Source organism: Hemibagrus wyckioides, linkage group LG14 (assembly GCF_019097595.1).
Source record: "Hemibagrus wyckioides isolate EC202008001 linkage group LG14, SWU_Hwy_1.0, whole genome shotgun sequence".
Classification (NCBI taxonomy): domain Eukaryota; kingdom Metazoa; phylum Chordata; class Actinopteri; order Siluriformes; family Bagridae; genus Hemibagrus; species Hemibagrus wyckioides.
In genome coordinates this window covers 24,823,796-24,836,481 of record NC_080723.1, presented here as the reverse complement: position 1 = coordinate 24,836,481, position 12,686 = coordinate 24,823,796, and positions in this window count along the sequence as shown.

Genomic DNA, 12,686 nt, shown 5'->3' with positions numbered 1-12,686 from the left:
TCACACAGGCAAAGAGAATAAGCCAGCTTCTGAGTTGCTTGGTGCCTCACATGTGAATTTGTTAAAAAACACAAACCAAAGAACAGCTAGGTCAAGAACAAAAAGCTGATCCTGATCACTTAATCTTGTATGAGTGGAAAGAGAGTGGAATCCTTCCTACAAAGGAGCATGTTGCATTGAAAAGTGCAGCAATGAGAAAATACTGTCAATGTTGGCCACAAGTTGGTGTTTTGTTCTACTGTTCATTTCATGTTTTGGTGTGCTACTTAAACTGTACACACATCAGGGTCGCAACTTTGAAAGTTGACTATTCAAGAATATTTCCAGTCTTTTGCAGATCACAAAAACCAGGATGACCCCTTACCTACCACCCTGCCTCAAATGGCCAGATGATTTGCTGCTATGTGAACCAGAATCAGATAAACTGGGACGAGCATGTTCCTCTTTTTACATAAGCGTATCACAGCTCCCAGCAAACAGCTGTTGGTTTCACAACAAATAGGCTTATGCTAGGGAGGGTAGTGTACCAACCTCAAGAGCTAAGGTTTGCTGTAGCTGAGCAAAGGTCAGATGGATTGGAAGTTCTAGACTTCTTGTACAACTTGGAAAAAGGCTTAAGAGAAGCACATTGCACTGCCAGGGAGCATCTCAACAATATCAAAATAAGACATATGAACTTGGGGCTCAAGAGAAGATGTATTATGTAGAAGATCTTGTGTATATGAGAGACACCAAAACGAAGGGCCAAAGCCTGAATCTCCATCCATCATGGAAATGGCGCTTTGTGATATCTGCCTGCTGTGGCCCAGTATTTTATGAGGTCTAAGCATTATGACACAAGAGGATCATGCATCATGATTGTCTCAAACTTTATGACTGTGAGACCATTTCAGCATGGGTTAATCATTGAAGGAGCCAGATCCTGCAAAAGAGCAAAGATACCCCCGAAAATCCCATAATTCAGGAACCTATGCTTGAACCAGAACAGCTCACAACACAGTTCAGCTGTGAAACAGAATCAGTTCCTGTTGACCTCAAACCCAAGAAAAATCAGGAAAAACAGAACCCAGCAGCCAGCAGCTTGTAGATGCAAGCAAACAGAGAGAGAACCTGGACTGATGTCAGACCTAGGACAAGAGACAATCAAAAGAACACATAAAGAAGAGAAGTTCAGAAGCCTGCAAGATATAATGGGTACATGGGAAACTAAACTAAAATTAGTTTATACCAGACTTCAGTTAAGTGGAATTAGTTATAAGCTATTATTTCAGAGTTTATATTTTTCAGCCTGAAAGTATGAACTGTTCATAGTCAAGAAAAGTCAAGGAGCTTTTATTGGCATTTCAATCTTATATAACTGACGCTGTACACATTTTTTCCAGGACCCTGTTGCTATATAAAACAATACAGATCTAAGGAAAAAAGTAAGTGGTCAAGTAACAGGCGAGGTCAAACACAGTAATCCAACAAAGAACCATGAATGCTCAGTATGTCACCTAGGAATGATACTTCGCGTAGGTATGTGCGTGTGCGTGCGTGCGTGCGTGTGTGCATGCTGCTTAAATGTTCATGGGAAACAGGAAATGGGTCATGTAACCGATTAAAACTCAGGTGAAGGCTCCCTCTGATGTTCAGATTCCCGATGGGACGTGGGTTGACTTGACATGATTTCAGGTGGGCCAATTAATCTTGGGTTTAGCTTATGGCATGGGAGCTGTAGCCTCAAGTTGTGAGTTGACACCAAAACCCTACACTATAGGCGGGGTGAGGGTGGTGTTCCCTCTGTCTCCTTACTGCCCTTTGAAGACGGACATGAGCTTGTTCCCAAACTTCTTGACTGTGTCTGGACCAGTCATCCACTGCAGGGACATCCAAGGGTTCCCCAGACCAAGAAAACAATGGTGGCTGATAGCCCAAGACACAGTAAAAGGGCGTGAGCCTGGTCAAGGAATGCGTGAGGGAGTTCTTGGCATATTCGGCCCAGGGGAGGAACTTGCTCCAACAGTGTTGTTCACGGCTACAGTAGGAGCAAAGAAACCTCCCAGTCTCCTGGTTAAGTCTTTCTGCTTGACTGTTGGACTGTGGGTGGTACCCAGAACTCAAGCTCACACTAATTCCCAATTGTTCACAGAAGGCCCGCCAGACTCGTGCAGGAAAACTGGGGCCCTCAATCTGATACTATGTCTTCTTGTAATCCATAGTTCCGGAACACTCAATGAAACAGAGTGACGGCTGTTTCCAAGGCGGTGGGTAATCCCTTGAGGTGAACGAGCTTGTATGCCTCCGAGAAGCAAATTAATGATTACCAGGACAGTGGTGAAGCCCGTAGAATCAATTCAATTCAATTTATTTTGTATAGCGCCTTTTACAATGAATGTTGTCTCAAAGCAGCTTTACAAAAGAAGAAAAACAGAGAAAGGGGAGGGGGAAAATGAAAATAAAAAATAAAAATAACTAAATAACTAGTAATAAGAGTAAATCATTAAATTTAATAATTAAACTACTTTATCCCTAATGAGCAAGGCTGTGGCGATGGTGGAAAGGAAAAACTCCCTGGGATGGAATAAGGAAGAAACCTTGAGAGGAACCAGGCTCAGAAGGGAACCCATCCTCATCTGGGTGACACTAAACAGTAAATAATGTAACTGTAGCTGATTAATGTCCTTCCTACAACAGAAATCAATGGCCCATGAGGAACTATTAGGTCAGTGTAGTTTCTAAGGTCATTATAGACACTAGTTCTTTGCTGTCACAAGCTGACAGATGAAATGGCAGATCTGTGACTGTATGAAAGTCCCCAAGTGTCTCTGTCCATGGCTGTCTCCTGGTCCACACAGATCCATCCACAGCATCAGTGGGCACCACCAAGCTACGAGACTCTGACCAGGGGTAGGGCAGTGGTCACAATGGAACTGGAACACTGGGAGCTCAGGAGTGGGGTGTATAGCTCGACAGAGAAAGACAGAGAGAGAAAGACAGACATGAAGGCTTTCCTCCTTTACCTAAGAAAACTATATATTAAAAGCTTGACTAAACAAATGTGTCTTCAGCCTAGACTTAAACATTGAGACTGTGTCTGAATCCCGAACACTAATTGGAAGGCTGTTCCATAACTTTGGGGCTTTGAATGAGAAAGCTCCACCCCCTGCTGTAGCCTTTGCTACTTGAGGTACTACCCTTTGAGGTACACTTGAGGTACACACCCTTTGATCGGAGTAGGCGTGGCGGATCATAAAAGACTAAAAGATCGCTCAGGTACTGTGGCGCGAGACCATTTAGTGCTTTATAGGTCAGTAACAGTATTTTATAATCAATGCGAAATTTGACTGGGAGCCAATGTAGTGTGGATAAAATAGGAGTGATGTGTTCATATCTTCTGGTTCTAGTTAGGACTCTAGCTGCTGCATTCTGGACTAACTGGAGCTTGTTTCTGCTCCTACTGGAACATCCAGACAGTAAGGCATTACAATAATCCAGCCTAGAGGTAACAAAAGCATGAACTAGTTAATCTGCATCATGAAGCGACAACATATTTCTTATCTTAGCAATATTTCTGAGATGGAAGAAGGCTACCCAAGTGATATTATCTACATGAGCTTCAAACGAAAGACCAGAGTCAATAATCACACTAAGATCCTTTACTGCTGGACAAGATGAAAAAGAAAGACCATCCACCGTTACTCTGTAATCAGAAAGCTTACTTCTAGCTGCATGTGGTCCTAGTACTAGCACCTCTGTCTTGTCCGAGTTAAGCAGGAGGAAGTTAGTGACCATCCACTGTCTAATGTCCTGTACACATTCTTCTACCTTAATAAGCTGGTGTCTCTCTGACTTCGCTGAAACATATAGCTGTGTGTCATTGGCATAACAGTGGAAGCTAATACCATGTTTATGAATAATTACACCAAGGGGTAGCATATATAGGGAGAAAAGCATTGTGTTTAAAGGGCAGGTTTGATATTGGTCTATAGTTAGACAGCTGACAGGGGTCGAGGTCCGGTTTTTTAATCAGGGGTTTTAAAATGCTAGCTTAAAAGATTTAGGCACATAGCCAGTGCTAAGGGAAGAATTAACAATTTTTAGAAGGGTTTTGGTAGCTACTGGTAACATCTGTTTATTATCTAAAGGATCTATCAAATAATTTAGTTTTAAATTAATTGTATGAATTTTTGCCTGATATTGTCAATTTTTTCATTGAAAAAATTCATGAAGTCATTGCTGCTAAATATAGATAGTGTGCGCTTTTCTACAGTGGTTTTACTCCTAGTTAGTTTTGCTACAGTACTAAATAAAAATTTAGGATTGTTTTTGCTATCTTTGATTAGGGCAGAGATCTAGCAGCACTAAGATCTAGCAGCACTAAGAGAATTTTTGTAGCTCAGAAGGCTTTCCTTCCACGCTAACTGAAATACTGCCAATTTAGTTTGACGCCATTTACATTTTAGTTTCCTAGCTGATTGCAGGTGCAGGCGCAGGTGATGCAAGACCTGACATAATCCTTGCTGCCATGAAACAGGGAAGGCCACCAGAATCTGTGTCGTATCAGTTGGACGGTGCGATAAATTCCAGGGTGGCCGTTACTAGGGGATTTGTAAGTCCATTGCATGACTTGGGGGCAAAGCGAGGTGGGCACATAGTGTTTAGATGGCTGATTGTTGATGGCCATCACTCACAGAAGTGGCGTGCATGGGATGGTGGGAAGGCATAGCTTTCTCTACAAGACCGCTGTCTATAATGTTGACGGCTGCCCCGGAGTTAATCAACACTGAGACGGGAAAGCGTTCGTGAGCATGGCGTAGCATAGCAGGTAAAGAAACTTTAGAAGAAAATGTTATCTCCCCCACCTGTGATGTGGATGGCTTCTCAGGACAACGGTGTGGAACTTAATGGCATAATCAGCTGTGGAGTCAGAGCCCTAGCATAGCTCCAGTAGCTGGACTGACATATCTTTACCCCTCCGCCGGATATTCCCTTACAAATCTGCTCAGTGAAGTAGTTAGCCAAAGTTTTAATCTGGGGATCTCAGTCCCATACGGCCGAAGCCCAGTCTGGTGCTCTACCTGTAAGAAGTGAAAGCATGAAAGCACACCTGGTAGCGCCCTCACAGTAGAGTTCAGGCTGGTGGGCACATAAATTGTCGCACTGGCGGATGAATCTGCGGCAGCGGTCAGTGGACCCATCAAATTTCTCCAGCAATGCCATTTTGGGAGATTCACCATGTGGCACCGGTGTTCAAAGCAAAACTTCAAACTGTCTTTTGGGAAAATATCAAGAAGAGGATCAACAAAATCTTCCTACAATACAAGCAACCTAATTAAACATTACTGAAATAAAACTCAGCACGGGGTGTTCAAATGCTGACTGAAGACAATGTATAGTTCTTGATGATCTCTCTATTTGTCATGTCCAGGCAAACCTGGACCTCCGTGGTGGTGTGTGCACCTGCACGCCAGTCACAGAATTCAAAAAAGCACTGCTTTATTTACATAAACACAAGACATGGGGAAGACGAACCTAACTCTTGACATATCAGGGTTAAACTAAAGCATAACTGAAACTAAACATGGACATGGTAAATGAAACAAAACTTGACGTGATAACCACAGGACAGCTAAACAATGACCAACAAATACATGAACACCAGAATACATATTTATAGGGCAACACATTATGGTTAATTATCAACAGGTGACACAACAGGGTGGGAGAACAAAAATAGTTCAGAAATACACACAAAGAAGCAGGCTTCCAAGGTTCCATCTGTCCAACTGTTCCTGACACTATTGGACATTGCCAATGAGGTTCTTCAACACAATGAAAAAAATCCTCTAATTACAGCTGTTCAGAAGAACTTTTCTGGAGGGAAAAAGTTTAATATTGTACTGCAACCCTACATGATCCAAGCTAACTATATTTGCTAGATTTAAATTCAACTCATTAATGAATGATTCTAGTAGACGTTTTAATGGTCACTACTGAAACCAGGGGAAACTTCGATCCATTTTCTGTAACGTTTAGTCTACAGGGTTGTGGAGAACTATCTGTAACCAGTGTCTTTAAGAACTGCAGTAAGCAGTTTAAATGAAAACCACACAGAGCAGTATAGGTCAGGTCTCAGTCACACTATGGGCCTTTACCTCCATGTACTCATAAGAAACTGGGACATGCACATATTTAGAAAAATACTACAGTTATATATACATACGCAAAGAGCACACAAAAATATGTAAGAATACAATCACCAACTGATTTCCAAATGCTCTATAAATTAAAAATAAAGTCAGAATAAATAATCAAACAGGAATACATAAACTGAAAAAATATCATAATTGCTTTAAATAAGCACTCTGAACTTTATTCAGCAGGCAACGACGTGTTATTTTGTATTAATATTTTTTACTTTAGCTTTGGCCAGCGCTGGAAGTCCAGCCATGAGGAAAATACAAACTCCAGCGACCACCTTCATAGCTCCTCTCATGATTTACTCCAAATTTACAGAGTGTTCATACAACACACTGATCCACAAGTTTTCTGGCTGTTGAGAAGCTTGATTGTTGTTGAATTAAAAAGACCCCGTTGAACTACGCAGTTTAGTTACAGCTCTAACAATCATTGTGACGAGTCGATTCTTCCATTCGGCTCTCTTAGTTGAACTTTGAGATCCGAATCATGTACTGTATATGCGTTGCTGTTTTTTTGTACATGCAGGAAATGTCACTGCTGAATCATTACTAAATAATATAAATAATTAATCTTTGATATCGGTTTAAATGTTTCGATGGAAACATCAGAGCTGAATCGTGAGTCTGAATCACGAGTGATGTTTTGAACTCTCTGCTGTTTGTTTTGTAGATCTGTTAATAAATCACAGACACAGCAACACAATAACAGCTCAAAGCTTTATCGAAGCCTTCAAACATTTACTCTTTGACTCAATTGACTCTTTCATTCCTCTTTCATGCCAGGGCCCGTATTCACAAAGCTTCTTAAGCCTAAAAGTTGCTCCTAGTGATGAAATTCTAAGAAAATTCTTAGAATTATGACATTTTCTTAGAATTTTCCCTTAAATTTAGGACTAAATCTTAGTAAAGATAAAAATGATTCAAGAAACATCTTAGCTCTAAAAATAGCTCCTAAGGTAAAAATTGTTAAGAGTAGAGAGGAGGACTTTTAAGAGGCTTAAGAGTTTCTATAGCAGAAGACAAAATGGCAGAAAAAATAAATATTCTCCAAACCCTGATTGATCATGAGGTAATTAAACACTACAGATTGGATCATGATGGGTAAATGTTTGTGGTCGAACTTATTAGACATGCGCTCACATCTCCCACCCAACGTAGTAATGCCATAATGCCAGAAATGAAAGTGATTACAACACTGAGGTATCTGGCAACTGGAAAAATGCAACAGGTCAGTAGTGATGACTTGTGTCTGTCACAACCTTATATCAGTAGAGTGATCACACAAACTACAGAAGCACTTTCACAGTCTCATATAGTGATTCATGATTCTCCATAAACTCTACACAAATTAGTGATCTCCTCAGTCCCCTTTAAATTTCATATGAAAACTCTGGCAGACTTCGGCTCCTCCCCGTCTTTCAGCGCGTTCTTCAATCCGCAGACCGCGGCATCACAGAGCGAAGATCAAAGGACAAGTGTGTGTGTGTGTGTGTGTGAGTGAGAGTGTGTGTGTGTGTGTGTGTGAGTGTGTGATCAGGAAGACTCGTATTTGTCTTGTTCAGTACTCAAATGTTATACACATCTATACAGTACAGTGGAATGCTGCAATAAGTTTACCATCCTACACTGTTAGTCAAACCTTTATTTATTTTATTTTATTTTATTTTATTTTATTTTATTTTATTTTATTTTATTTTATTTTATTTTATTTTATTATTTATTTATTTATTTATTTATTTATTTATTTATTTATTTCTATTATACCCTCATTTGGGGCTGAGCCCCCCTTAAATGAAAATTCTAGAATCTCCCCTGGTCTATTCTATTATCATGTATTCTATTTTAAAGCACATTTTAAGACCTTTACAGATTTTTTATCAAACAATCACAGTCCTTGAATTGCTGCGTCATCCCTAGCAATGGGGTCAACCACACCTCCTCACCAAGATAAAGGTTTTTGTACTTTCCTTACTCAGAGCTGCTCTGAGAAGTTTCCTAAATCACTTTTAGTCAAGGATTCCCGGCTAGGACATTTTAGGCTAAGATCTCTAGGCTAGGAGCTCTCTGAGAGTATTCTAAGAAGCTTTGTGAATACAGGCCCAGATCTCTCACTTATGCTAATGCTAATCTGAAACCAAGGGGAAAATGTTCGTCTCAGAAGAAAGTGAGTCTTCTCATTTTTGCTGTCGAAAAAAAGATATAAGCGTTTTATAAAATTCTCTTAACATATTTATCTTCTAAGATTTTCTGTCATTATTGTCAGTTATTACTGATTTTCCTATAAACCTTTCCTAAAACTCTTTAACTTTGATTCATTGTCTCGGACAGTTGTTCAACTTCTAACCACAGGTTTATATTAATGTATTTCTAGTATATTGTTTCCATAGTAACAGCTCATCTGTAGGGGCTTGTACAGAGGAGCTGCACATTCTTCAGCAGTGTAATTGTTCAAGCTTTTACAACTGGTATTTTGTTGTACCCAATTAGAGACGGGGCGCTGCATCCAATTTTTAACCTGTGAGCTCTGAACTCTGAACCCTAAAGAAGTTCAGGTTCAAGATGCTCACTATAAAACTGATTGCGTCACAGATCAGGTCCGATGACTAGTTTGTGATGACTAGTTGCCACTAGTTGCCACAGGCTTGCTCATTAGGGATAAAATAGTCCAATTATAGAATTTAATCATTTATTCTTATTTCTAGTTAATTAGTTATTTTTTATTTTTTATTATTATTTTTCATTTTCCCCTCCCCTTTCTCTGTTTTCTTCTTTTGTAAAGCTGCTTTGAGACAATGTTCATTGTAAAAGGCGCTATACAAAATCAACTGAACTGAATTTAATGATAGACCTCAAGGATGCCTATTTTCACATAGGCATCCGGCCAGAACACAGGAAGTTTCTCAGGTTTGCTTTCGGGGGTGAAGCTTACCAGTATTGGGTTCTTCCTTTTGGTCTAGCTCTGTCGCCACGCACTTTCACGAAGTGCATGGATGCTGCCCTGGCGCCATTGCATCTCCAGGGCATCCGTGTACTCCATTACCTGGACGACTGGCTCATCCTGGCCCATTCCATGGCCATGGCAGCTAGTCACCGGGATGTGGTGCTTGCCCATATGAGGTCTCTAGGCCTCAGGATCAACTCGGAGAAGTGTGTACTTTCTCCTTCTCAGAGAACCACCTTCTTGGGGGTAATTTTGGATTCCACCATGATGCAGGCATGTTTATCTCCTGCTTGAGTGGCTTCCATACTATTAGCAGAGAATACTATTCAGCTAGACTGAAGCTTCTCTGTCAACGACGCACAGAGAGTGCTCGGCCTCATGGTGGCAGCAGCCAACATTATCCTTTTGGGTCTAATTCACATGAGGCTGTTCCAGTTCTGGCTCAGTGGTGTGGGCTTTCATCCCCACTGGCATCCCCTCAGTGCCATAAGGGTTAAGCGCTGCAGGCTTTGTACCCATCTTATGTGGAAGACCCTGGTTTCTTAACTTGGGTCCCACTCTAGAGGCATGTCATCATCACGGGACATAAATTGCCTGGAGATGAGGGCTGTGTTTCTAGCACTGAAACACTTTCTCCCACACCTCAGGGGCTTCCATGTGCTGACAGACAGCACTACAGTGGTTGCTTATATCAACCATCAGGGCAGTCTGTGTCCACGCCCTCTGTTCAGTTGGCGCATCAGATCCGCTCTGGGCAGAGACCAGACTTCTTTTGCTGAGAGCAATTTTCATTCCAGGGTACATAAATCGGGAGGCGGACTTCCTGACGAGACAGATGCTGAGGCTCAGGTGGTGGAGACCGTCGAGCGGGTTTACGGATTTATTAGTCGATACACTGTCCGTTGTGGTACTCCCTCTCATGCAGCCCCTCTGGGCCTGGATGCTCTGGTACAGACCTGGCCGAGGCTGCATCTGTACACCTTTCCTCCGGTAGCTCGGCTCCCAGAAGTCCTAGTCACAGTGTGCCATGACAGGGTCCACCTTCTTCTAGTGGCTCCCAGAGTTCGCAGACCTTGTCTCACTCCTAGATGGTGGTCCCTGGGAGATTCCTGTTAAGAAAGATCTTCTCTCTAAGGTGTGAGGGGCAATTCTCCACCCGCAACCTGAGGGGGACCAGTTCCTGGAGGCAGGCCTCTCATCAGAGGTTGTGGAAACTCTGCTGAATGCTAGGGCTCCGTCCACTATGAAGCTGTATGCCCTAAAGTGGAGACTTTTTAGTCTCCCCACCTGGGACCTCTCTTTGGTCCTGGACGGGTTGCTGGAAGCCACCTTTGAGCCCATAGAGTCAGCCTCAGAGAAGTTTCTGACCCTTAAGATGGCTCTGCTTTTAATCTAGCCATGGGGGTCACAGTCCAGTGACTTCTGTGCCGGTCCCAAGCCCGAATAAATAGAGAGGGTTGCGTCAGGAAGGGCATCCGGCGTAAAACATTGCCAAATTTAACCATGCGAATCGTCAGTACTCTAAATTTCATACTGGATCGGTCGAGGCCCGGGTTAACAACGACCGCCATCAGCGTCATTTACCTACAGGGCGCCGGTGGAAATTGGGCTACTGTTGTTCGAAGAAGTAGAGGAGTAAGGAGAGAGAAGACAGAGAGAGAAGAGGAAAGGTAAGAGTGTAGGACTGAGAATAGGAACTCTGAATGTTGGTACTATGACAGGGAAAGGTAGAGAGCTGGCTGATATGATGGAGAGAAGGAAGGTGGATATACTGTGTGTACAGGAGACCAGGGGGAAGGGTAGCAAGGCAAGTTGTTTTATTATGGTGTGGATAGTAAGGGAAATGGGGTAGGTGTGGTCCTGAAGGAGGAGTTTGTGAGGAATGTTCTGGAGGTGAAGAGAGTGTCAGACAGTGTGATGAGTCTGAAGTTAGAGGCTGAAGGGGTGATGTTGAATGTTGTTAGTGGTTATGCCCCACAGGTAGGTTGTGAGTTAGAAGAGAAAGAGAGATTCTGGGGTGAATTAGATGAAGTGATAGAAAGTATTCCAACAGGTGAGAGAGTGGTGATAGGAGCAGATTTTAATGGACATGTTGGTGAGGGGAACACAGGTGATGAGGAGGTGATGGGCAAGTTTGGAGTTAAGGAAAGGAACCTTGAAGGACAGATGGTAGTGGACTTTGCTAGGAGGATGGACATGGCTGTGGTTAACACTTATTTTCAGAAGAGGGAGGAGCATAGAGTGACTTACAGGAGTGGAGGTAGGAGCACACAGGTAGACTACATCCTATGTAGAAGAGGCAATCTGAAAGAGATTAGTGACTGTAAAGTGGTAGTGGGAGAGAGTGTAGCCAGACAGCATAGGATGGTGGTGTGTAGGATGACTTTGATGGTCTGTAAGCAGAGGTCAAAGATAGAGATGGAGAAGAAAACCAAGTGGTGGAAGCTGAAAAAGGAGGAATGTTGTGAGGAATTTAAACAGAAGTGTGGTCAGGTAGTGCTGCCAGATGACTGGTAAACTACAGCAGAAGTGATCAGGGAGACAGGAAGAAAGGTGCTGGGTGTGTCATCTGGAAGGAGGAAAGAAGATAAGGAGACTGGGTGGTGGAATGAGGAAGTTCAGGATAATATTCAGAGGAAGAGGTTAGCCAAGAAGTGGGGCATGGACAGGACTGAAGAGAATAGACAGGAATACAAGGAGTTACAGTAAAGAGGGAGGTGTCTAAGGCCAAGCAGAAGGTGTATGATGAGTTGTACACTAGGTTAGACACTAGAGAAGGAGAGAAGGACTTGTACAGGTTAGCTAGGCAGAGGGATCGAGATGGGAAGGATGTGCAGCAAGTTAGAGTTATTAAGGATAGAGATGAAAAGGTGCTCACAAGTGAGGAGAGTGTACAGAGGAGATGGAAGGAGTACTTTGAAGAGCTGATGAATGAGGAAAATGAGAGGGAAAAAAGAGTAGAAGGGGTGAACTCTGTGTAACAGAAAGTAGATAAGATTAGAAAGGATGAAGTCAGGAAGGCTTTGAAGAGGATGAAAAGTGGAAAGGCAGTTAGTCCTGACGACATCTGAGGACTAAGTACATGTGTGTGAATGACAGGGAGGGAAGTGGAACAGTAGGATTACAGGGTGAAGAGGTGAAGAAGGTACAGGAGTTTAAGTACTTGGGGTCAACAGTCCAGAGTAATGGAGAGTGTGGGAAAGAGGTAAAGAAGCGAGTGCAGGCAGGTTGGAATGGAGAAAGGTGTCGGGAGTTCTCGGTGATAGAAAAATTTCAGTGAGAATCAAGGGGAAGGTGATACAGGACAGTGGTAAGACCAGCCATGCTGTATGGTTTAGAGACAGTATCACTGAGACAGAGACAGGAGTCAGAGCTAGAGGTAGCAGAGCTGAAGATGTTGAGGTTCTCTTTGGGAGTGACATGGTTGGACAGGATTAGGAACGAGTACATCAGAGGGACAGCTCATGTTGGACATTTGGGGGACAAAGTTAGAGAGGACAGATTAAGATGGTTTGGACATGTCCAGAGGAGGGAGAGTGAGAATATTGGTAGGAGAATGTTGG